The sequence below is a fragment of the Neoarius graeffei genome, chromosome 8, assembly GCF_027579695.1.
Source record: "Neoarius graeffei isolate fNeoGra1 chromosome 8, fNeoGra1.pri, whole genome shotgun sequence".
In the NCBI taxonomy this organism is placed as follows: Eukaryota; Metazoa; Chordata; class Actinopteri; order Siluriformes; family Ariidae; genus Neoarius; species Neoarius graeffei.
This window is the reverse complement of record NC_083576.1, coordinates 84171998-84199662: the sequence shown is the minus strand read 5'-3', so window position 1 is coordinate 84199662 and position 27665 is coordinate 84171998. Positions and strand designations below refer to the sequence as shown.

At 44.3% G+C, this 27665-nt stretch overlaps 1 pseudogene; it reads left to right on the top strand.

Annotated features, from left to right (window-relative positions):
* LOC132889952 (zinc finger protein 850-like) overlaps positions 1-27665 on the top strand; it is a 58372-nt pseudogene that overhangs the window by 18355 nt on the left and 12352 nt on the right.

The window sequence follows — 27665 nt, the reverse complement described above, 5'->3', positions numbered from 1 at the left end:
CACATACAGCCGTGGGACTCTTTTTGACATTGGCAACACTTTTTTTTCTGTAAGTTAAACCCGGCACACGCTAAGGAGCTACATGACCTCGGCCTACTCCGGCGGCCCGCTTTGACATCGACCCCCACTACTGCTGCACACCCGCAGAGGAAGCGCCGTAGGCGGTGCGAGAGGAGGCAGAAGCGGCGAAAGCGCTGGGGTATCCGGGCCAGGCTAATGGCTAATCCACAGAAGCCGGCTATACCGTCCATCGTACTCACCAATGTACGCTCCTTGGATAACAAACTGGACTATATTCACCTTTTGAGAGCGACCCAGCAGGCTGTGAGAGAGTGCTGTGTTTTTGTGTTCACGGAAACATGGCTCAACGACGGCGTACCGGACTCCGCCATCCAGCTCGACCGGCTAACATGCTATCGAGCAGACAGAGCCCTCATTGAAGGAGGTAAGACCCGCGGCGGTGGGGTCTGTGTTTACATCAGGGATGCTTGGTGTCAGGACGCTGTGGTAGTTTGCAGACACTGTTCACCCCTTGTGGAGTTTATGATCATCAAGTGCCGGCCCTTCTATCTACCGAGGGAGTTTTCTGCCATCCTGCTTTTTGCAGTTTACATTCCTCCCAGCTGCAACAACAATGATAGGGACAAGGGACTGAGTGAACTGTACTGCACCATCAGTGACCAACAGACAGCCCATCCAGAGGGACTTCTCATCGTAGCTGGGGATTTCAACCACGCTAATCTCAAAACAGTGTTTCCTCAGTTACATCAACACACTGACTTTGCAACATGGGGAAACAACATACCGGACCAGGTTTACACAACACAATGTTTGGTTACTGAAAGCCCGGAACGCTGCTTTCAGAGCAGGTGATGAGGCTGGTCTGAGATCAGCAAGAGCCAACTTGTCCCGTGGCATCAGACTAGCAAAGAAGCAGTGCAGCAGCAGGATACCCCATCATTTCAAAGCCAATGTTGTCAGGTCCAGAGTGTGCCTGAGAGTCCTGCGCGAGGAAGGAGTTTTTGTCGAATATTTCTTGAATTTTACATGAATACTAGGTAGGAACCCATCGTTTTGAACACACGCCGAGAAAGGCGAGTCTGAGGTGATCTTTACTCGCCGTTAGATTTCACAACTCGCGAGTGGCAGGTGGTTAAATTACATCCTACGAAAATGTATTTTGCTTCACTCAAATTCCGTTGAGAATTCCTCCTTTTTTTTTTTGAAAAAACAAATGAAATATAAAATAATTGATAGTGCGTATGAAAAAGGCTTTGGACGAAATGTCTTAACTATTGGACGAAATGGTTGTTGGACGAAGTGTCCTGTATCCGTGGTGGACCATCAACTTTGTGGAATGAAATGATGGTCTGAAAAAATTTTGAATTACCATGATTGGAGACCACTTAAAGTCTTGGTGAGTTTGAACTGTAAAAAATCAGCAGCAGAACTTATGGCCATGTTTAATAGTGAAAGTAAGAGCGTTTCCTCAGGGCTGAGTGACTATAAGAGACTTGTTAGTGAAACAAATTGGAAAAAAAGGTTTCAGTTTGTGAGGGAGCATAAAGATGGAGCAATTGAAAAAGATCATGTGGTTTGATGAGTACAGATGGGTGCGTCAGGGTAAGAAGGGAAGTGCATGAAACAATGCACCCATCATGCATAGTGGCCAATAGACAAGCCTCTGGAGGCAGTGTTATGATCTGGGTTGCTTCATTTGATCACGTCTAAGCTCAGCAACATTATGTGCCAATAAAATGAAATTAGCTGACTACCTGAATGTACCAATTGTGTGCTATAATCAAAGCTAAAGGTGATCCAATGAAATATTACTTTCACTGGCCTTTTTTTTGGGGGGGCAGGCAGTGTGTTTGTAAGTGGAGGAACCTTGACAGTCAATGTTTGTCCAGATCAGGCACTGGCATCGCATCATGCATGAGGACCAACATGTATAGTCTGACAATAGCTCACATGAAGTCAGAAACTCTCGTGATTCCCCCCCCCCCCCCCCCCCCCAAAAAAGCCTTTATTTTGTCACATGTACACTGAAGCACAGCAAAAGTCCTCCTGTCTCCTCTTCAACCCATCTGAAGCAGTGAACCCATGCATGTGCACACAAGTGAACAGTGAGCACACACACACATACCCAGAGCAGTGGGCAGCTGTGCTACAGCACCTGAGGAGCAGTTGGTCAAAGGCAATTCAGCCATGAATACAGAGGGAGGGGAAAGTGCTATTGATTTACTCCCCCCATATTTTTCTTGCTGGTTCAGGGAATCAAACCGGCGACCCCTTGGGCCCAAGGCTGCTTCCTCTAACTTTTAGGCCATGGCTGCCCCAGCTATAGTCTACATTATTCTAGGGATGAATAAATAACCTGCACCTTTTGATTAAAGCAGGTATGATTGGTCAAAAAAGACCAAAGTTCACTCGAGTATTGTCGGGCATGACCATCCAGTGTGCTTTACGTCGTTACTCACACGGTAAACTATTACTGATGATGGAAAAAGAACATCTTTCCAATCCAATCCAGCTTAATTTATAAAGCACTTTAAAAACAACCAGAAGGTACCAAAGTGCTGTACATGATACAATGATAAATACAAGATAAATTAAAAGACATAAAACATCCACAAAAACAGGTATATTATAAAACAAAACAGTAAAATAACAGAAAATAAGATAAATAACTAAAATAAAATCAACATCTTGCAAGGTGTCAAAGGCCATGGAAAAGAGATGGGTCTTAAGAAGGGATTTAAAAACAGAAAGGAAGACGCCTGTCTAATGTGCAGAGGCAGATCATTCCACATTTTAGGGACTGCCACAGCGAAAGCACGGTCCCCCTCTGAGCTTGCGCTTAGTTTTTGGCACCCTCAGGAGCAGCTGATCAGCTGACCTGAGAGAGCAGGTGGGTGAATATAAGTGCAGCAATTCAGAGAGGTAGGGAGGGGTGAGACCATTGAGAGATTTAAAAGCGAATAAAAGAATTTAAAATGAATCCTAAAATGTATGGGCAACCAGTGGAGTGAGGCTAAAATGGGGGAAATGTGGTCATATTTGCGTGTGCCAATTAAAAGACGTGCAGCAGCATTTTGTACCATCTGGAGATGGTTAATGGAGGACCCACTAACCCCCACATAAAGTGCATTGCAGTAATCCAGCCGTGGGGTGACAAAGGCATGGATTACTGTCTCAAAGTGCTGCTTTGAAAGAATTGGCTTTATTTTGGCTAGCTGCCTCAGATGATGATAACTTCACAACTGTCTTGATCTGATTGTCAAGTCTTAAGGTCAGAGTCCACCTTAACTCCCAAGTTAGTAATATTGGATTTTAGGTATTGAGCCAAGGAACCTAGATCTAGACAGAGGGTCTCGGAGCTGCCACCAAAAACAATCACTTCTGTCTTCTTTTCGTTAAAATGTAAAAAATTTAGAGCCATCTAGGCCTTTGTCATCAAGACATTCAAGTAAGGGTCTTACAGAGAATGCTTGATTCTTTTTAAGAGGCATATAGACCTGAGTGTCATCTGCATAACAATGAAATACCATGCTTCCTAAATACAGAACCAAGCGGGAGCAGGTACAAAGGAAAGAGAAGCGGGCCTAAGACTGAGCCCTGCGGGACACCACATGACAGAGGAGCAGAGGAGGATACAGAGTCACCAGGTCTCACACAGAAAGTTCGATCTGCCAAGTACGACCTGAACCACTCCAGTGCTATGCCACTGATGCCCACCCACTGCTCCAAACGTGAAATTAAAATGTCATGGTCTAGTGTCAAATGCAGCAATTAGGTCTAAAAGTAAAAGAACAGCACATTCACCAGAATCACAAGTTAAAAGAATATCGTTAAAAACTCTTAAAAGAGCCGATTCTGTGCTGTGCAGTGATTTAAAACCAGATTGGAAAACCTCAAGAATATTGTGCTCCTCCAGAAAGGACATTAATTGATTGTAGACTGTCTTTTCGAGGAGTTTTGAAAGGAGGGGCAGTTTGGAAATAGGCCTATAATTAGCCAAAACTGCAGAATCTAAGCCTACTTTTTTTTATTAAAGGGTGCACTACTGCATGTTTAAAGTTTTTAGGGACTACACCTGAGGACAAACTGCTGTTAATAACTGCAAGCACGGATGGACCCACAGTAGGACAAACCTCTTTAAATAATCGAGAGGGGACAGCATCATTAGGACAGCCTGAGGGCTTTAAATGACCAACAGTGTCCTGTAAATCTGACAGAGTCACAGACTTAAACCTATCAAAGACAGCTGAGCAGGGGACAGAGACTGAAGGGTCATATGCAGAAGGTGAAATTAGAGCCCTAGTGCCAGCAACCTTGTCAATAAAAAAGTGAAGAAAGTCTTCACAAACAGCAGGCGAAGCCTCAATACCAACGGTCTGCGGCGCATTTAAGAACGGAGTCGATAGTCTTAAACAGAACACGAGGCTTATGACAGTTTGACAGAATAATATCAGAGAAATGTTTAGTTTTAGCAGCTTTCACAGTTATCTGATAGTTACGCCAGCACTCTTTGAAAAGACACTTGCAGTTTGTCTCTCTTCCACTTGCGCTCAGCTCTACGGCACTGGCGTCTGACAGCACGAGTAGTGTCATTTAGCCAGGGTTCACATTTAGTTTTAGGCTGCCTGATTTTTAATGGAGCCACAGTGTCTAAAACAATTTGACAGGAGGAGTGAAACCATGAACTAAGCTCGTCCGTGTCGTTACACATTGATTCAGGAACGACACAGCTCTGATTAAAAACAGCCGAGAACTGACCAGCAGTGGAAGGGTTAATGACGCGACAGCACCGGGCAGCAACAGCGCGAGGTTTAACTGTGTTACTGGCAACAGCAACATCAAACAGTACAGGCATATGGTCCGAAAACGCTGCGTCACAGATCTCCAAATTAAAAAGAGGCAAACCATACGATAAAACAAGATTGAGTGTGTGTCCACGTTCTTGTGTGGGACCAGAAACAGACTGTACTAGATTAAAAGAGTCAATGAGGTTAAGAAAGTCCTTCACCATTGGCTTATCAGGACAACACACATGAACATTAAAATCCCCAACAATAAGGACACTGTCATACTCGGGCATAATTTCAGCCAGGAAATCAGAAAAGTCACTTATGAAGTCCTTATTGTATTTAGGAGGTCTGTAAACCACAACACACAACACTGTGTGAGGGTGAGCCAGTTCAAATAAACTCATCTCAAAGCTGGTAAAAGAGGATGACAGAGACAGTTGCTTACATTTATAATGACTTTTATAAATAGTCACTATTACTCCTCCTTGGCCCGAGGGGAGTTAAAACAGCAGCAATCCCCAGATAAAAGTTCTGTGAGGGCGCTGGATTCCCCAACAGCTAGCCACGTCTCAGTCACACAGAGAAAATCCAGTCCTCGGGAAGTAAAGAAATCCTTCAGGATGAAAGTTTTTTTCGCGAGCGACCTAGCATTGACGAGCCCAAACTTGGCAGGACTCAGCGGATCCACGGTAGTAACCGTCCGGGGGGCCCGACACACAGGCCGTAGATTGCACAAATTCACCCCGCGCCAGCGAGGCCGAGGAGAGCAGGGGCCACGGGGCTAGAGCATCTCATCCGGGTCAACGACAGGTACCAGCCAGGCGTCGACAAGGTCCAGCGAGTGTCGAGAAAAAAACGAGGCGAGGCACCGCTCCATACTTAATCCAAGAAACCTTGGAAGTGCGTGACAAACAGGCCTTCAACCTCACCAGTCGACCGCTGCGTTTACCCCGGCGGCGGTGGCGTTTACGCCGGAGGGATGGAGCCGGGGCACGGCAGAGGTGACCTGGAATCCCCAATAGGAAAGGGGGCAAAGACTTTTGTCCACTATGATCAAACCCCACCAAATCTTTGGCAGAAACTTGAATATCCAACAGTGTTTGATGATCATACACCAGTAGCGAGTAGACATTTAGACTGACAAGTGACAGATACAGCACAAACACACAACGCTGGCAAAGACAGATGGCAGGCCACACACACTGGCGCCATCTTGAAAAGATCAGTGACAAATTCCAGTTGACCCTGAATAAACTCAAAGCTGGTTATGTCACAATATTGTAGATTGTACGAACGTTTCATGTCACTTCATGATGAAGACTATGAAAAAAATTGTGTCCTGTCTTTCAACAAAAATATTGTTTGAAAAAGAAGTGTAGCATCAGGTGAAAAAGGAATGAAAAATTATTTACAAAAAAGTAATGCACTGTTTTCTTAAAATGAGTTGTGGATGGGATCAAGAAACCTTAGGGGATAAGATGAAGGACAGGTTTTTGCTCTTTGACAGTCTGGTTACGTTCGGGCTCATTAATTATTTTTTTGTGAACTCTCGGCCTGAAATGTCTCCTATAGCAATGTGCCAGCCCCAATGCTATGTTGATGCTGGTATGCAACACACTAGGGAATATATGGCACATTGCAGTTTGAGCCAGTCCAGATCAGTCACTTATTGTTCACTTGGTACAAATAAAACTGGCTGGTACACCATCTGAACAATTGCAGCGTGTCCCTTTTTTTTTTAAAAGATATTTTTTGGGGCTTTTTGCACCTTTATTGGATAGGACAGTGTAGAGACAGGAAATGAGCAGGAAAGAGAGACGGGGAGGGATCGGGAAATGACCTCGGGCCGGAATCGAACCCGGCTCCCCGGATCCATGGTACGGCGCCTTACTCACCTGAGCCACGATGCCCCCAGCGTGTCGTCCCCCCCCCCCCCTCCCTCCCCTCCCCTCCCCTCCCCTTTTTTTTTTTTTTAAGTACACTTGCATTTCTCTCTTAACTAAATGACTGGTCTTATCCATCTTAATTTATGTAGGCTTACTTCTTTAATAAATCCTATTAATATGAATTGACAGTTTCACAAAATTTCACAGAATTGAATTTTATTAAATTGGGGTATAATTTAATAAGCAAATTAAACTAAACGATATAGTCTGTACATAAATCAGTAGGGGAGAGCGGGGTAAGATGAGCCACTTTTTACATTTTTCATCATAACTACATGTTAAAGCCATTTTTGCTTCCAGTCTACACACCATACCAAATTTCAAAGTGTACTGTTACTATCTGAGCAAAACATAATTGATAAGCTCTTATGGTTAGAGTGATATTACCTCTTGAAAAAAAAATGTCAAGTGGCTCAACTTACCCCATGCACGGGGTAAGATGAGCCACTGTGTGGGGTAAATTGAGCCAACACAAAACATGTTAGGTTAACAAAGTAAACAACTTTTAATATTAGAAATGCAATCAGTGAATCAAGTCAAGTCAATCAAGTGGGGGATAGGGCCGTTGCATAGAGAAGGGGGGATGAAGAGAGAGGTGATAGAACGAGATGGGATAGGGAGGGATAGATAGATGGATAGAGAGAGAGATATGCGTAGATAGATAGAAAGAGGGATGGTTAGAGAGGGAATGAGAGATATACTATATTATAGAAATTACTAAAACAGTAGAACAGTGCCAAAAAATCTTATTTCTTTCAGTAGGTTAAAACATTGCTAAAACATGCAGCAATCATTCCATCAATCATTTCATCATTATTCAATGTTCCAAGCGTTCAAATTGCAAGGGGACACCATTTGCCTCTCCCTCCGTGCTGTCCCACCAACAGTAAAGGGGCGGGGCAATTTTTTCACAATATCCTGTCTTGACAGGACAGCCTCATCTTTCTCTTTGAAGACAAAGGTTGGCTTTCTTGCAGAGCCATGGCATGACCGGCTTCTTTTGAGAAATCTTGCCTCTATTTCGAAGACATCCAATTTGATTATCTGGCCAATGAAGAAATGCACTTTCTTCTTCCCCGTGAATTTTGCCACAACATAATCCCCCACATCTAACAACTGGTCTTCCTCATCTGATGTCATATATATATGTTGTTGTCATATATGACCAGTAAATGTGAAAACTTAAGTGTCATCCATATTGGGTAAGCTCAGCCACCAATGGGGTAAGTTGAGCCAGTGGCTCAACTTGCCCCACATCTAATGGCTCGTCTTACCCCGTGGCCACCATTTTGTAGAAAAATGCTAATAAAGGGGATTAGGCTAATCAAAATTATTTTTTTTAGCATTCATATCATAGCTTAGAAAGCCACTAACTTAACCCTAATGTGTCTAAATATTATTCTACTTTTGTCTTCTCTAAATCATCTTCACTGTGGACAAACATGGAATTGACTTAGAAAGCACAAAAACACATTTTTATAAATATCCCCCTCACCTAGTTTGACATGTGGTGCTCCTCTCCACAAGTGTAAGTAAATGGTCCCGCCCCCCTTTGAATGTGGTCACATGGTCACATTTGTTTACTGTTTCTTAGAAACAGGGGGTGGCTCATCTTACCCTCTGGTTCATCTTACCCCGCTCTCCCCTATGTAAAAACGCAAACTTTTTGGCCACTCAAACCCATTGGGCTGTTCCAGCACCTTATTGAATCTACCAGTATTCCTCAATAGAGGCTCCTTTAGCTTAGCTCTTAAATGTTGTGTTTTTTGTTTGGTCTCAGCACCTCAGAAGCTGGCTAAAGTTGCTGTTGAGGATTATTTGACATTGAAATAGTTCCTTTGAGGACTGCAGAACTGCATTATTCTGATGATGTAAGATACAGGATCTGTGAGCTTCTCTAATCTGGTATGGCACATACTGACCTGTCCCACTTTACTTTGTTCTGTGCTGTTTACTTCGCTGTGCTAAACCATCTGGTGGCTGACTTGTTTTCATGGCAGGAGTTAACTTCAGAGAAGTGGTAACTGTTTGATGAACTGTGTGATTTGCATCAAGTGGAGTGTCACTTAAGTAGATATGTTCATCCTAGAAATCACCAACAGCCGTCTGTAGTCCATGCTGGTGACCCTGAGCCTTGTGAAATTGTAGACAAAGAAATCCATTCCCAGGTCCCTTTATTCTTTGTTGCTGGTTATTTGAATTACAGATTAGTAAATCTTCATTCTTGTAGAATTTTGATTTGTTTTTATTTAACCTCAGACATTCCTTTACGTTGGGATAATATTACGTTTTATAATCTAATTGTTCTAATCATGTTCACTTTTTGAAATTTTTGTTCTTTCACTTGTCCAGAAGTAAACAAGTCTCTGTTGCAGTTCTTTTCCTGCACAACATGACCTTTTTCCTAATCACCCCACATTTACCTAGACAAACACATCCAGAGATGCTTCTATGAAGAGTATTTGAAGCCATACGAATTGGGAGATGTTAAACACGGTCTTCAGATCCCCTCCAAAGGCTTCAGTAGTCAGCCAACGTCATCTGATACTCTCAGTTCTGACACTTCTAACAATGATGACCAAAAGGAAATTTACCATTGCTCAGGACATGGAACGAATTTTGGTCATCGGAGTGCTCAACAACATGAACAAGTTCACCCAGGAGAGGAGCCATATCAATGCTCCCAGTGTGGAAAGAATTTTACTCATCAACGTAATCTCCAACAACACCAGAGCATTCACAGAGGGGAGAAACCATATCACTGCTCACAGTGTGGAAAGAGGTTTACACAACAGAGTAATCTCCAACGACACCGGCGCATTCACACAGGGGAGAAGCCATATCACTGCTCACAGTGTGGAAAGAGTTTTATTCTACAGGGTGATCTTCAGCGTCACCAGCGCATTCACACAGGAGAGAAGCCGTATCATTGCTCACAGTGTGGAAAGAGTTTTACTCAAAAGCATTATCTCCAAAATCATCAGCGCATTCACAGAGGAGAGAAGCCGTATCACTGCTCACAGTGTGGAAAGAGTTTTACCCAACAGATTCATCTCCAACAACACCAGCACATTCACACAGGAGAGAAGCCGTATCACTGCTCACAGTGTGGAAAGAGTTTTACTCGACAGGATTATCTCCAAAATCATCAGCGCATTCACACAGGAGAGAAGCTTTATCACTGCTCACAGTGTGGAAAGCCTTTTACTCGACAGGATTATCTCCAAAAACATCAGCACATTCACACAGGAGAGAAGCCGTATCATTGCTCACAGTGTGGAAAGAGTTTTACTCGACAGGATTATCTCCAAAATCATCAGCGCATTCACACAGGAGAGAAGCCGTATCATTGCTCACAGTGTGGAAAGAGTTTTACCCAACAGACTCATCTCCAACAACACCAGCACATTCACACAGGAGAGAAGCCGTATCATTGCTCACAGTGTGGAAAGAGTTTTCCTCGACAGGATTATCTCCAAAAACATCAGCACATTCACACAGGAGAGAAGCCATATCACTGCTCACAGTGTGGAAAGAGTTTTACTCAAAAGCATTATCTCCAACAACACCAGCGCATTCACACAGGAGAGAAGCTTTATCACTGCTCACAATGTGGAAAGAGTTTTACTCACAAGTGTACTCTTCAGTCACACCAGCGCATTCACACAGGAGAGAAGCCATATCACTGCTCACAGTGTGGAATGAGTTTTACTGTAAAGAGTAATCTCCAACAACACCAGCGCATTCACACAGGAGAGAAGCCATATCACTGCTCACAGTGTGGGAAGAGTTTTACTCGACAGGATTATCTCCAACAACACCAGCGCATTCACACAGGAGAGAAGCTTTATCACTGCTCACAATGTGGAAAGAGTTTTACTCACAAGTGTACTCTTCAGTTACACCAGCGCATTCACACGGGAGAGAAGCCATATCACTGCTCACAGTGTGGAAAGAGTTTTACCCAACAGATTCATCTCCAACAACACCAGCGCATTCACACAGGGGAGAAGCCATATCACTGCTCACAGTGTGGAAAGAGTTTTACTCAAAAGTGTAATCTCCAACAACACCAGCGCATTCACACAGTACAGAAGCCTCATCACTCCTGACAGTGTGGAAAGCGTTTGTCATTAGGGTTTTCTCTGCATTTACCTGTGCATTCGCACCAGAGAAAAGTAGAATCACTGCTTACAGAGAGGCAACACATTTATTCAGTTACATTTAAGACACACGAGTGCATGAACTCTGAGACATTGCATGTTTTCAAGTTGTCAAATTATGTTTATTACTGTTTTTCCTGGAATTAATCTATATTTTGAAAGGTACATTTCATTTTATATTTATCTTGACTTTTTGTGGAAGGCAGTATATGTAAACTTTTCGCAGTGTTTAAAATTAGACCATTGATTGCATTTATTTATTTATTTTGCCAGGGATCCCAGACGTCCGCTATTTAGCGGAATTCCACTATTTTTCTAGCCAAAGTGTTTGTTTTTTTTAAATCTCTTGTATATCCGTTAAAAATATTTTTAAGTAAAATGACCAGCAGAATACGTTCTGATTTGGTTTGCTTGTTTAGCGATGTTTTCGTCGGCTTCGTTTGTTCTCGTTATCATTCGGGAACACTCGGAAGTTAAATTGATGTAAATACCGCGAGACTGTACGCGATAGAATGAGAAAACAATATGGCTGCGCCCATTTGCTAGAAAACATGTTTTAGCTCCGTTCGTGCTTTTGTTTCTAAAATGCGTTTGTGGCAGCGGGGGCGTGGTCAAGCATCGGTCTGTGACAGGACGGCGGAGTCACTACACCTGTCGTTAATTAATGTGTTTGTGTGTCTTCCCAGTGACCGCACCCTATTTAAGGAGAGAGAGCGAGAGCAGAGGGAGCTCTCTCCACAACTAGACGACTGATGTGTGTGCGAGAGTGTAGATATAAGCTGAATAAAAACGAGTTTTGTGAACTCAGTTCTGTCCTGCCGTCCTTCTGTGCTCGATTCCGGATTTCAGCACCACTGTGACAGTTCGTGTAGGTGGGTGGAGCACAGAAGGACGGCAGGACAGAACTGAGTTCACAAAACTCGTTTTTATTCAGCTTTTCAGCTTATATCTACACACGCGCGCACACACACCAGTCGTCTAGTTGTGGAGAGAGTTCCCTCTGCTCTCGCTCTCTCTCCTTAAATAGGGCGCGGTCACTGGGAAGACACACAAACACATTAATTAACGGCAGGTGTAGTGATTCTGCCACTTACCTTCCCTGACTCCGCCCTCCTGTCACAGACCGATGCTTGACCACGCCCCCGCTGCCACAGCGTTGAACTTAATTCAGAGCACTGGAGGAAAGATCACAGAATGCACCCCAGAAAAGAGCATTAAATTCCTCTGTAGTGAAACCTTTCAAAAAGAGAGGTTTAAATCAAATATCTCTAATATTTGCTGTACATATGTATATATCTAATATTACTGAATCATTGAGTTCTGCTCATATTTATGATTTTTGAAAAATGAATGTGGCTTATCTTAGACTCGGACTGACTAACTCGAAACAAAAAATAAACAAATGAGATGAACTATGGATACTATTGTTATAACAAAATCAGTGGAATATTTAGGCAAGTATATTCTTCAAAGCTACATTTCGTAATTTTTTTTGCCACTTATGTCATTGATTACAAAATATGGCACCAAATAGATACACATTGTTAAATTCTGTTGCTTTTCTATGTTAAAGCTATGTAAAAAATGTGTTCTGTAGCATCTTTAAATGTTAAAATCTCAACAGCTTCAGGGGGTTTCGCCCTCTGTACCCCCCCCGCAAGGGGCTTGCAGCCTCCTTGACCCCTGCTGACAGTTTCTTACATTCCTCTATTTTTTTCAATTACTGCTGGGATCCCTGTTTTGCTTGAACTTCAGTAGTCATCACACAAGCCTTCATCACACAAGTCAGGCATTAACTGCAATACTAATATCAGTGTGATCCAGCAGCATTACACTAGAACACAACCAGTGAGCAACCAGAAATTTTACTCGCCAGTAAACTCGAGTCACATGTAAATAGAAACAAAACCAACCTTTTAGTTCAAGTCTTTTTGCCCATCGTCTACTAATATATTTTCTCTTGTATTTTTCCATGGTTATTATACAAGATTTAATCAGTAACATCAAATCAATTGACTGTGATTTCAGTAAGAGTCTTTGTTCACTCGTAATGCGTAAGTGTTTGTATTTTGCTAACTCGTAATGTACACGTATCTGTTCCTTAGGTCATGATTTTGTCAATGCTCCTGTTTTACATTATCTAAGCCTTGGGTAATATCATTCTTGTCTAGAGTGTGTCCTTTTCATGTACACATCAGCATAAGAACAGTACATAGTGTCTTGCAAAAGTATTCATCCCCCTTGGTGTTTGTCCTGATTTGTCACGTTAAAAGCTGGAATTAAAATGCATTTTTTGGGGGTTCCCACCACTTGATTTACACAACATGCCTACCACATTAAATGTGCAATTTTTTTTTATTGTGACAAACAATAATTAAGATCAAAAAACAAATCTGGAATGTGCATAGGTATTCACCCCCTTTCGTAGGAAACCTTTACATAAGAGCTGGTCCAACCAATGAACTTCATAAGTCACATAATTAGTGGCGACTCGCTTGTTCACAACAACAACAAACATAGTAGCAATTTTATCGTTTATTTTCGCATTTCTTAGCACACATGCAAACTCCTCACCTTTTGTCGAAATTCGCCGTTTTGGTCCCAAAATAGGTCACTTGTGTGAATCGTGTAGATCCGAAGAGTTGTTTTTTTTTTTGGGGGGGGGGGGGGGGGTAGGCAGGCTACAACGCTATTGTTGCCAAACATTTCACTTACAAGGTTACAGCCAATCAAGATAAACAGTTACTAACACGCTTCTTTTCCATTGGAGTTCTGATCAGCTGGTGCGCAACCCACTGCTGGTTGCCAGTCCTCGCTTACGAATATTCCACAGATTCAGACCGCAAAGTCACCTTTTTATAGAGAGATCTGGCAACCTCATCTCGCGACTGGATCTGAACATACCAATGGAACAGTTTCCAGCGCACTCGGGGGTGAATAACCATGGGCGGATCTACCGGGGTCTAAAAGAAAGCCTTGCCACCCCTGCTGCTACCCCAGTTGGCAGCGACGAATTCAAAGAAAAATTACAGCCAATTTGACATTTACGTGCGCGAATTTCCAATGACTGCGGCGAATGCAGCATGAGATAACGCCAGAGATTGGTTGTTTTGGAAAATTGAGAGGCGCGAAGCGAGGGAGCCAGGAGTCGCGAGGAAAGGAGACACGGGAGGACAGAGGTAAAAGCTGATTAACTGTCTATCAAGAAATGAAATTATAATGAATGAACAGTGCTAGCATAGTTGCGATGCTGATTTTGAGAGGATAAAAATCAGGTTGGAGAACTTTATTGTTAGGTTAAATTGTATTATATGTAGGTTAAATCAAGATATATGTAGGTTATATGTACCGGTAAGTTTAGTTAAGTATTCATTCTTGGCCAAGAATTCATCAAATTATTCTGTGACAAAATTATATTAGTTGAAACGACCTTATGTCTCGGCTGGACATTGTTTGGGAACATTTTGTTTATTTTTGATATGAATGTGTATTTTGATCAGAGAGGTGTCTGAAAGATTCGCCAAGGTCTGTTTTGATGTCAGATCGACCCACACACACTCTGAAATGGTAGAATTAAGGTTGCATTAAATAATTCATGTTAGTTAAGACTTAGGTTTATAGCTTCTTAAAAGCTTAAAATATACTATGGTAGTGATTTGGATTCCGTGATTAATGAATGCATTTCGTGATTAATGTTAGTTTTATAGTTTTAAGTTAGTTTCATAATGACATAATTATAGTTAAGATCTTATGATTCTAAGGGTTTTTAGTTTAAAAGCATTTACCTAATTTAGTTATGAGTTTAATTCTGTTAGTTGTTTAATTGTTCTCTCTCTTTCAGACATATTCTCATTTTTCTTATGTTTAAGTTGCTCTTATTTTGTTTATTTTCTTATAACATTCTTTGTTTTAGCATTATTAAAGACATATTGTTATTTGTTATTTTGCTTATGTTGATGAAATCAAGATGTAATTTACTGACTTAACACACATTCATGTGTTAAGAAATTATGTTAGCTATTAGATCCTTTTCTGTGCAAACTAATGTCTTTGACCTTCTCTGAATAGACTCCGTAGACTAGACATTATCTGTCTTTAGAAATTCCATGCTCTATGTAATAGCTGACCATAAGCAGAGACTCTGATATCTATCTGTACCTTACTATCATCAGAAATGTTATTATATTATGATTGATTCAAGATCATTACACACACACATAGACACAGATATCAAAATGATGTCATTTACTCACACTTCTACATAGACGCACACACATTACACACACACACACACAAATGAAGACAAAACATAAACACAGAGATGCTATAAGATGTTTCCAAGAATGTTTTCATTTCGACGAAGTGACTGTGCGAATAAACTGGCATGTGAAACCTTTCTGGTTCTCCTGTCTGTTTCTCTCGCGTTTTCCCATTCGTCCCGGATCCGAGGGGGCCCACGAAGGAATCGGGGTCTCTGACTGGGTTGAACCTCAACAGTTATTTAGCTAACTAGAGGGATCCCGCATGACGTCACCGCGCCGCGAGATTTCGGTAGTCGCCTTATTGGAAGACCAAGTACACATCTATGCAAGTGCATACATACATAAAACAAACTACACCTGAAATGTAGCCGGGCCAGTTCTGCCCTAATCTGGACCCGGGTGCAACATCGCGCAACCCCCCCCCCCCCCCCCCCCCCAAAAAAAATAAAAACAAACACCAGTCTAAATCAGGACAACCAGTGTTCGAACTACGGGGGTACTCGGGGGATCCGAGATCCCCTGAAACAGACATGAGATCCCTTGAAAACATGATTTGGGAAATGTTGGGGGGGTCTCTAAAATATTGGCAAAATGATGTTTATTGACATAGAAATCGTGTGTAACGGGAAGCATTTGCATATCCGAAGTGTTGTGTTTACATCAAAGATAAAATAAACCGATATGGCAACGACTGCTGCTGCCAGGTTGGTTGCTGAGTAGCCTGACTGTTTTTTTTTTTTCTTGCGTGTGGTATCATTGTTGACGCGAGGTTGTTTTTTGAACATGCCAATGTGGACACGATTTCCCCTGATGAGTTATGACTTCAGACGCATGTGTGGAGGTGTGGAATCCGTGTGATATATGCATAAGATAGGCTTCTCATGTGTTTGGAGATCCGCGCTCCGAGACAAGCGCAAGCACCCCCCCAGGGAAAAAAAGGGACCCCCCGAAAATATCGGCATAGTTCGAACACTGAGGACAACCATCACATAACTATAACTATAAACATTTTAGATCAACTATTTTAACTAAATGGGCTATAATAAATAAGCCTGCAGGCAGCCACGGTGGGCTGCCTCAGAAAAGTAACCATTCAATGACACAACTGAAAGCCTGCAGCCACGGCGGGCTGCCCCAGAAAAGTAACCATTTCTCCTACCTTAAAACTCGTTTTGCATTTTCTGCCTCCTTTTTTGTATTTTCGACCCTGCGTTTATTTTCTTTCCTTTTCTGAAAACCCGATTTGTGTCCAGACATTTTGTTCTGTTACCAACGAACTAACTCGTCAGGTCTCGTCTCTCGAGTCCGCGATGAAGGGCAACAATTGAGACATTTTTACAAACAGCCAATAAACAGCCAATAGGGAGGTTGCAACGTTCAGGCTCTCCTTTGCTCACAGACACTCAGTAATGCACTTATTCTCTGTCTCCTGGCAGAAAGCTCCTTAGTTTGCTCCCCTTGTGTCTCAATCACAGCTGGTATTCTGAAGAACGACTTCTTTTCACCTTTCCCATCAGCTTTGTTAGAACACCCTAACACAGCACAAAAGTTTAACATTGTAGGTTTATGATGAATCAAGTGCCTCGTGGGTTTAAATTCCGCGCGCTGCCGTTATTTCCCCCTGATCACGAGTTTGTTGGTCTTCCAATATGGCGCAGGGTCTGTTTACTTCCAGTTTCCGGTGACGTCAGTGGGAAGGGTCTATACATGTAAGGCAAAAAAAAGTGTGTTTCCGGTAACCCGACCGACCGAGAATTTCTGCGTCGAAATTGCCGACCGTAAAGTTTTTATTACAAATTTCCCTCGATATTTTAGTGTAAGCGGCGTTAGTTTGTCATAATTTTTTGTTTCAACGCATTCAAGTTGTGAAAGAAACAATAAAAAGTTAAATGTTTCACCACTTCTATCAGCCCTCCTGCATAAACATGGAAGCGCACTTGTATATTGAAGGAGGAAGGGAAAACTGAGCCGAGCCGCCATTTTGAATCCTCATTCAAGGCTGTAATGCAAATTGCTTCCTCTTCAGTATACAAGTGCACTTCCATGGCAGGGAAAAACACTACATTTTGCCGCCTATGTAGTCCCCTATTTATACAAATAGGAGTCATTCAGGATTCAGTCATGTTTTTGCTCGGTGTTTTTGCTTGACCCAAGTTCTACAGTAGGCTAGGCCGTCTGCTTTTAATGGAAGTAGCCTAGCCTAGGATGTTAAACCATATTTTCACGTTATTTCTTGATAAGGTGTTTTCACATTATTACATGAAAATATCATGAAATAACGTGATAATTTCGTATCATGAAATTACGTGATGTTATGTTATTACATGATAAATATATTGTAAAAACGTGATAACTCTGTTAACAATATCTTTTCACGTAATTACTTGAGTCTAAGCCAATTTTTTTTTGAGTGTGGCAGCAATACGCTTCCGCAGATCATAACTCGAACTCTTGTGATATTTTTTTTTTATTCGTTTAAAGATTTAAAACACTTATTTTATTATGATGTGTGGTATAAAGGATTCTGTGCCAAAATACTATTTTGTAAGATGTTTACTTGTGTTAATTTTTTTGAACAAAATAAAACAAATTAAGAAAAAAAAATTTTCCTACCTACCGACCTTATTTTAGTATTTCATGTTACCTGAAACACACTATCTTTTTTTTTTTTTTTTTTTGGCCTAATGTTAGCTAGGTCTGACATTAGTTTTGTGTAAAGTCGGCCACAAAAGTTAATATTGATTCACCATCTGTCAAGGAAAACATTGCTATTGGCTGAAGCTTATGATTCAAATATTGAGGATCTTAAACATGAGTTACATTAGACGAGGAGAGTACTAGACAGAAAAAAGGGGGAACAGGAGAGTCCTACCACTCTCATGGAGTTCACTCAGTTTTTGAACCCATACCAAGATGTTGTTGTTTTTTTTTGAGCTGTTCAGGTTGTGTAAAATAGCGGTTGTCTTGCCTGTGAGCAGTGCATCCTGTGAACGAAGTTTTTCATCTCTCAGGCTCATAAAGACTTATTTGCGGTCGACTATGACAGAAAAGAGACTATCAAGTTTGGCTGTACTCAGCATTGAATTAAAGCGCACAAAAGCATTAGATCTTGATAAATTTGTGAAGCGTTTTGCTAAGCAACATGGAAATCGCCGCATTCAGCTGTTGTAGGCATGACAAGTTCATGTTATGCTCACTGGTGAGCCTTTACAAAGCATGAGAAAATAAAACTATAAAATGTGACACTGGTGTAAATGGTTTAAATCATGCTGAACTTGAAGGAGTGTTATTGTTGTTTTTTAGTGTCTGTTCTTTTGCATATACAGTATAAAACTGTCCAGAAATGGTATAGACCTCATCTGAGAATGTGTGTTCTTCGTGAACAATAAAGGCATGAGATTAAGTTTGTAAATGGCAGCCTGTGCCCTTTTGTAGTGTGTACATGCTATTTGTCGTCAAACTGTGATTAAATTCTGGTAGGGTTTTGCTGGGATTCGAATCTGGTTCGCTGGTGTGATAATCCAGCAAACCCCCACTAGGCCACCAGGGGGATGACTCAAGTGCAGAGGCGTGAGGCGGAAGTAGAAAAGTATGAGGCCAAAACAGTCCCAGTCCTAACAGGACCCCCCCCCCCCCCCCCCCCCCCCAGGAGCGTCTCCTGACGTTCCCAGGGCGATCCGGATGGGCCGAATGGAAGTCCCGACACAGTTCTTTATCTAGGACATCCCGAGCAGGAACCCAGCAGCGCTCCTCAGGACCATAGCCCTCCCAGTCCACCAGATATTGCAGCCCGCCGCGGACCCGGCGGGAGTCAAGCAGGCGATACACAGTGAACACAGTCTGACCCTGGAAGATGCGGGGGGGTGGGGGGTTCCTAGAGGCAGGGGCATACGTAGACGTCAGTACGGGCCGCAACAGGGAAACATGGAAAGTGGGGTTGATCCTCAGAGTCCGGGGCAACTGGAGCCGGTAGGAGACAGGGTTCACCCTGCGCACCACCTTGAAGGGGCCAATGTAGCGAGGAGCAAGCTTGCGGTTCTCCACCCGCAGCGAAAGGTCCTTAGTGGGCAGCCAAACCCGCTGCCCAGGGCGGAAAGCGTGGGCAGGTCTTCTATGGTGGTTGGCCTGAGTCTGGTTGGTTCTGGAGGTCTGTATGAGGGTCTTCCTGACCTTGCTCCAGGTCTTGCAACACTGTCTCACATATTGGTTTACCGAGGGCACCCCCGCGTCCTCCTCCTGGTCCGGGAACAGAGGTGGCTGGAACCCGAATTGGCACTGGAATGGCGACAGCTTGGTGGCCGATGACTGCAGGGTGTTGTGGGCATACTCTGCCCATGGCAGCCAGGTGCTCCACGATGTCGGGTTATCCATAGCCAGGCCTCGCAGGGTGGTTTCCAGGTCCTGGTTGAGCCTCTCCGTCTGACCATTGGACTGTGGGTGAAACCCAGAGGAGAGGCTGGCAGTGGCTCCGATGACCTTGCAGAACCCATGCCACACTCAGGAGGAGAACTGGGGCCCTCGGTCTGAGACGATGTCCTGTGGGAGACCAAAGACTCAGAAGACATGATTAAACATAAGTTTCGCTGTTTCAAGAGCAGAGGGGAGTTTGCACAGTGGTATGAAGGGGCAGGCCTTGGAGAATCTGTCAACTATGACCAAAATGACAGTGTTACCTTGTGACTCAGGGAGACCCGTGATGAAGTCGACTGCCACGTGGGACCAGGGACCCCGGGGAATGGTCAGAGGATGCAGGAGACCCTGGGGACGCTGTCGTGGGTTCTTGGTTCTGGTGCAAACCTCACAGGACAGGACAAATGACCTTACTTCCTTCTCCATGTTAGGCCACCAGAAGCGTCTTTTCAGGAAGTCCAGGGTCCTCCGAGCTCCCGGGTGGGCGGTGAGAGGGGAAGAGTGACCCCACTGGAGAACCTTGGCCCGGGCTTGATGTGGGACGTACAAGAGGCCCGGTGGCCCCGTCCCAGGACCGGGGTCCTGGCGTTGGGCTCGTCGGACAGCCTCCTCAATACCCCAGCGGACAGGGGCCACAATCCGGGACACAGAGATAATAGGCCCGACTTCACTCTCCCTGTTAGTGGCAGAGAACAGCTTGGACAGTGCATCAGGTTTGGTGTTCTTGGAGCCGGGGCGGTACGAGAGGGTGAAGCCAAACCGACTGAAAAACAGGGCCCACCAAGCCTGTCGTGGGTTCAGTCTCTTGGCTTGCTGGAGGTACTCCAGGTTCTTGTGGTCAGTCCAAACCAGGAATGGATGTTGCGCTCCCTCCAGCCAGTGCCTCCACTCCTCAAGGGCCAGTTTGACTGCTAGCAGTTCTCGATCCCCCACATCGTACCGGGACTCCGCAGGACTCAGGCGGTGGGAGAAGTAAGCGCAGGGGTGCAGCTTTCCTTCCGAACGTTGAGAGAGCACCGCGCCGACACCACTGTCCGAGGCGTCCACCTCCACGATGAATGGTTGGGAGGTGTCCGGGAGGACCAGAATGGGTGCCGTGCAGAAGCGGTCCTTGAGGTCTTTGAATGCCTTTTCCGCCTGAGGAGACCAGACATAAGATCCACCTGTCCCTTTGGTGAGGTCCGACATGGGTGCTGCTACAGAACTGAAGTTCCTGATGAACTTGCAGTAGAAGTTAGCGAATCCTAAGAACTGCTGAACCTCCTTAACGGACTTGGGAGTAGGCCAGTCCCGGACGGCCAGGGTCTTGGCTGGGTACATTTGGAGTTGGCCTGTCCGTACAATAAATCCCAGAAAGGAGACCTCGGGAACATGAAATTCGCATTTCTGGGCCTTGGCGAACAGATTGTTCTGTAGCAGCCTCTGGAGAACCTGGCGGACATGGTGGCGGTGCTCCTGCATGGTCTTGGAAAAGATAAGGATGTCATCGAGGTAGACAAAAACGTACAGGTTAATCATGTCCCTTAAGACGTCGTTGATTAGGGCCTGAAAAACAGCTGGTGCGTTGGTGAGTCCGAAGGGCATCACCTGGTATTCGTAGTGCCCAGACAGGGTGTTAAAGGCAGTCTTCCACTCGTCTCCCTGTCGGATACGGATGAGGTGGTATGCGTTCCGTAGGTCCAACTTGGTGAAGACGGTGGCGCCTTGGAGCAGGTCGAAAGCTGTGGACATCAGCAGGAGGGGATATCGGTTGCGCACAGTGATCTTGTTCAGGCCCCTGTAGTCAATACATGGTCGGAGCCCCCCATCCTTCTTGCCGACAAAGAAGAAGCTGGCACCAGCAGGTGAGGTGGAGGGTCGAATGAACCCAGAGACCAGGGCATCTTTGAGATATTCCTCCATGGCCTTGCATTCTGGCTGAGAGAGGGAAAACAGTCTGCCACGAGGAGGGGTAGTCCCAGGGAGCAAGTCGATGGCACAGTCGTAGGCCCGGTGCGGAGGAAGAACAGCGACCCTGCTCTTGCTGAAGACCTCTTTGAGATCCCAGTACTCTGTGGGAACTTGAGATAACTCGGTGAGATCAGGGGGCTCGGCAGGAGACACAGGAGAGCTAGAGAGTAGACAAGAGGCATGGCATGCAGGGCCCCATTCCACAACCTGGCTTGTTACCCAGTCTATGCGAGGGTTGTGGCGAGTAAGCCAAGGAAGGCCTAGAATATCTGGGAACTCAGGTGAAGGAATCAGGTGCAGGGATATTTCTTCCTTGTGACCTTGAGACTGGAGAAAGACTGGAGAAGTGACTTGGGTGACTCTTCCATCACCTAACGCTTGGCCATCAAGGGCAGACACAGACAGTGGGACTTCAAGAGGTGCAGTCGGAACATTGATACTTTGGGCGAAGTGAATATCCATAAAGTTCCCAGCCGCCTCTGAGTCTAACAAAGCTTGACAAGAATGGACAGACTCACCCCAGGAGATGGAGACTGGGATGTAGATTCCTTGGCCAGGGAGTCCGGGAGAGAGGGTAGGCCCCGTCACAACCCTCCCTCGGCTGGACGGGGCGGTCCTTTTCCTGAGAGTTCAGGACATGATGCTCGGAAGTGACCAGGCTTGCCACAGTAGATGCAGCACTTGTCCCTCCTTCTGCGCTCCCTCTCAGATGCGGAGAGGCGAGTACGACCCACTTGCATGGGTTCTGGACAGTCACTGAAGGAGGTAGACGGGCTCCAGGTAGAGGTAGGGAGGCTGGGGGGGCTCAGGACTTGGCGGCGTTCTCTAATTCTGTTGTTCAGACGAATAGCATGTGAGATGAGAGTTTCGAGGTCACTTGGGCATCCAATAGAGGCCAGACCGTCCTTGATGGGGTCAGACAGACCATGGTGGAAGGCTGACACCAGGGCAGTCTCGTTCCATCCACTTACTGCTGCGAGCGTCCGGAACGAGATGGCATAATCTGCGACGCTTCCTCCTTGCCGGATGGACATGAGCTTTCTGGCTGCGTCAGTACTGATGTCCGCCTGATCGAAAACCCGAAGCATCTCTTCAGAAAACAGAAAACAGCTGGAAATCAAAGCACTCGGGTCCCTGTCTCTGCCAGATAGCAGTAGCCCAGGCTCGCGCCTTACCAGCTAATAAGGTTATCACAAAGGCAATCTTGCGGCGATCCATAGTGTAGGTGGTAGGCTGAAGCTCAAAGGTGAGTTGACACTGGGTAAGGAACTCTCGGCACTCACTGTGCTTGCCGTCATACCTCTGTGGTGCAGGAAGGCTGGGTTCGCGAGGTGAAGAAGGCAGCATGGCAGGAGGCACTGGAGCAGGATCAGGAGCAGGAGATGCAGGCAGAGATGTCAGCTGTGCCAGGGTTTTCCCAATTTGCTGAAGCAGTTCCTCATGGCGAGCAAGGGCCTCACGTTGGCTGGTGAGCGTTTGTCCATGAGCGTCCATGGTCGCTCCGAAGCGTGTCAAAGCTGCCATAATTCCCTGAAGGTTGGCCGGGTAGACAGTTGAAGCAGCCTCTGCTGAGTCGGTCATGACGGAGTCTTTCTGTTAGGGTTTTGCTGGGATTCGAACCTGGTTCGCTGGTGTGATAATCCAGCAAACCCCCACTAGGCCACCAGGGGGATGACTCAAGTGCAGAGGCGTGAGGCGGAAGTAGAAAAGTATCAAAAAGTTTATTTACAATATGTACAATCCACGGCAAAAAACAAAAGTAATCCAAAAGCTCAGAAGATAAAGGGAAAATAAAAAATATCCAAAAGTACAAAACAAAAGCCAAAAAACCAGAAAAGAAAAGGCAAAAATACCAAAGCTCAGAAGATCCAAAAACACAGTCACTACTAGGTCCAAAAGAAAAGCAAAGTGCAAAACAAAGAACACGGTACAGAGGAAACTGGAGATAAACATAACAGCACAAAGACTCCGTGACAAGAGGACTGAACTCAGGGGGTATCAATACACAAACTAAATTGAACACAGGTGAAAATAATCAGGACTAAACAGGCAATCAACACAAAACACAGGAACAGTGGCGGTCTCTAGAGGCCAAAACAAACATGACATGAAAAGGAAATAACAGCGGCCTCTAGAGGCCAAAACAGTCCCAGTCCTAACAAATTCAGTATATATACACGTCTGTAATACGTTGCCACCCCTCAGAAATTCCTGCCCCCCTCTTGCCACCCCATAAATATTTTTCTAGATCTGCCCCTGATTTCACATAGGTGATGTCTTTAAGAAAATGGACAGACAGGGATTGGCCAGGTGTGTCCTCTGGGGTAGGTCTGTTAGATAGCACAGGCAGCAATATATACCTTTTTGTAAATAGCCCACTGTGTTGTACACAGGGGTGAAAATTAACTTCACAAAATATCAAACTTTACCGGCCACTGACAAATAAATGGTACAATTTACCGGCCACTCAACAGTAACTTATTAAGACATGTTTATGGAAAGTTATTTTGTACTGTATTAAATTCAAGATGTCACTGGTTGCAATTTTTTTTGTAACGTAGACTACGAAATGTACTTTTGCGCGCGTGCCGTGTGTCCGTGCATCCTTCTCACCTTTTTCACCCCTGACCAGTTTGCATGCCTGCTTAGGAGAATAGCATTAATTTTACAGCATGGATAACAATGACAGTCTTAACAGTGAAAGTGAGTTTTACTACCCTGAGGAAGAAGAAATAAAAGAAAACATTTCAGGAGAAAGCTAAAAACCTCTAACTGCTGCCAACACTGAGCAAAAACATGGCTGAATCCTGAATGACTGACTCAATTTTGTATAAATAGGGGACTACATAGTCAGCAAAATGTAGGGGTTTTTTTTCCTGCCATGGAAGTGCACTTGTATAGAGTGTTCCGAGATGATGCTAAAAATAGTAACACTGCGGTCCGCGCGGCCATCTTGGAAGTCACTCGCTCCAGAGCGCTCATAGAGTACACATCATAGAGTACACATTCATCGATTTGTTTCCACGTTAGAGGGCTTAGAAGCTTGGATTTTTTAAGAATTTAGACATCTGAAGTAATGGAGCACTACTTTGATAGTTTAGATAAGCAGGCACGGGAGCGTTATGCTGAGAAGGTACGTTTCATTGGGAATGTAGATGTGTCGGTGTTGACTGCTGAAGACGGAGAGACAAAAGTGATCAGAGGGAAAGTGTTCCATTCGCAGAGACTATCCCAGCCTAGTCTACACCCCTGGATAATAGTTGACAAGAGACATGCTATTTTGCGTGCACATTGCAACTGCATTGCTGGACTTGGGGAATGTTGCTCCCATGTCGCTTCCCTGTTGTTTTATGTTGAAGTGGCCACGAGACTGAGGGAAAGAACGACGGTCACACAACAGCCGGCATACTGGATGCTACCGGCGTCTAGGTTAGTAACTATGAAATTCAAGACAATATTAACCTACCTGTCACAAAGTGATCAGAACAAATCCGGATACAGTCAAGTTGTCCTAAATTTGATCGGTTAATGGCAGCCAGCCACTGTCATCTCCTCCGTTCGCTTTTCTCCTGTGCTGCAATTCCCTGGTTAGTCACGACTTTAGGGAGTCTGTAGAAGCTTTTGCCACCCTTTTCCCCCCGGCTACTACTGCCAAAAATGACACACGTATTTGGCATTGTCACCCCTTTTTGCTTCGCTGAACAACAACAATGCACTGACACAGCGACCTTTGACTTCCAATATAGCCACCGCTGGGTTCGCGCTGACCTCGAAGCACTCTATACCGAGGAGGAAGCAATTTGCATTACAGCCGTGAATGAGGATTCAAAATGGTGGCTCCCCTCAGCTCGGTCGTCCCTTTCGGGCGCTCTCGTTTTCTGTTAGAATTTGGTAAAGAAAAAAATATATATTATTTACCAGCTTAAGGTCGGTCCATATGGTGAAATACCGTGACCTCGGCCTTGAATACTGACCTCGGCCCAGAGGGCCTCGCTGAGTACTTTCAAGACCTCGGTCACGGTATTTCACGATACGGACCTCCCAGCTGGTAAATAACAAAATAGTGGCAACAGTATGATCAGGCCTGGGCTACGTTCCAAGCTGTCAGATCGATAAAGTGAAAGGAAAGCCCAGCCAGTCACCCATGACCCAAGTGAAAAAGACCGGTTTGGATGAAAGTTTTATTTTATGATTATTTTTTTTTCATGAGCTAGATAAAAATTTGTTAGAATTCGGGTGGGCCTTTCCTCCATATTCTGAGGTTATCAGGTTGGCTCTCACGAGATATGGCCGGGAGCTTATTTTAGTTAGTATTTACTATGCCCCTCCAGACCAGATGGTGGCGGTAAAGCGCCTAAGAACTGCTGCTCCAACTGCCAGAAAACATTGGAGAAGAAAAACCGTTGCATGTTTCTTGCTGGAACATCTTAAGATAACAGCGCAAGTTATCATTACGTTAAATATTTCGAATAAAATGTCTTGTGTTGGTTATATCTAATGCAATTAAAAATACAAATGCATTGTTTTGCCTTTGTTTGAATGTCCGTTGCGCTTTAAACCCTGAGGTAAGCGAAAATAAAGCTGTGAGGCCGAATCCCAAATGGGTGTCCATTGTCCAAGTGCACTACATTCAGTATGATGGAATGCTGTGTGCTCCCTATGTAGTGCACTATTTATCCAGTAAGGAGAGATTTGGAATTCGGCCTTTGTGATGTGTTTTAGTGAGCATAACCTGCTTATTTTTGTTGCAAGTATTGAAATAATTTTAACTTGTTCAAAGTCACTTTTTACGAGCAGTTTGCACTAATCAAGATTAAAAAAACAATTCGTATAAATTTATTTCACCTAGTTTTTTTGTAGTTTTATGTTTTTGTTTAACCTTTTAACAATCAACCTCAACATGAATTATTTTTAAAGCTTCATGAGCAGCTTTACATAATACTGTAGCTTTTATTTTCATGGAAATATCAAAGGTGTTAATGATATTATCTTTGTTTAGAGCTGTTATAATGAGTTCAGCAGGAGACAGACAGTGCTCCTCCAGGACCTCTCAGGCTCCTGATCCCTCACAGGTAAAGCTCAAGAATGAGGTTAAAGTGCATATCACGGGTAAATTCAGGAGCAAGATCAATGTAATTCTCCTATTTTATATTAAACTTTGGTCAAATATCTGTAACATTCTGAATTCTCTGCATTTTTTTACCTTGCGCAATACCAGAAAAATTCAGTTGAAATCAAGCCATTTGAGGCGAATTGGTCCGCCTCTGAAAAAACTTGGCATTTGGATTTCCCGGCAAACATTGATTTTCGTGACGTCACGTGCGGGACGCCTCCTTCTGAATCCTACGTCAGCGCTGCTTTGTTTATGAGAAAACGACCTGGTGGTTTTCTGCAAATTTCTTCAACGTTTTCGCGTAATTATTAAAATGGTTAACAGATGTATCATAGGAGGGTGTAGCAACACCAATCTTGATGGGATTAGTACTCATTGTTTTCCAAAAGACCGGACAATGAGAGGGAAATGGGAGTGCTTTGTGCGAGGCACCCGGAAAAACTGGCAACATGCAACAGACCACAGCATCATATGCGGGGTTCGCTTCATAAAGCCCGACGACTTTGAGAACTATTTGCAGTGGGAAATGGGCTTCAAGAAGCAACTTGATCTGAAAAAAGATGCAGTTCCGTCTGTTAGAATGCCCAAAGCAACACCGTCTCTATTTGTGTCAGCGTCACCAAAGGAGCCAGCCGTGTTCGTCTCCCCTGACAGAAGGCGAAGTGCCGCATCCACTGAGGCCCTTGAAGCCGAGGACCAAGCAGAGCCGAGAAAAAGACCAAGAAAATCGGCAGTTCACAAGTTGACTGTTGCCAGGGTAAGAAATAAGAGAGACTATACTCTAAGTTAGGTGTTCCTGTGTTTGTCTCTCAGCCTGCTGGCGGATCCTCACATGACGTCACAAATCTGGATCAATATGGCTCCAGACTCCCTTGGGATTTTTCCAGACACGTTTTGTTATTTTATTTTTTCCTGCTGTAGACAGATGGCCTTGTGCAAAATTACCCTTCTGGATGAGTGTGTAAAGGGACATACTTTCATATAAAAAAAAAAAAAACGAAATTGGTCCG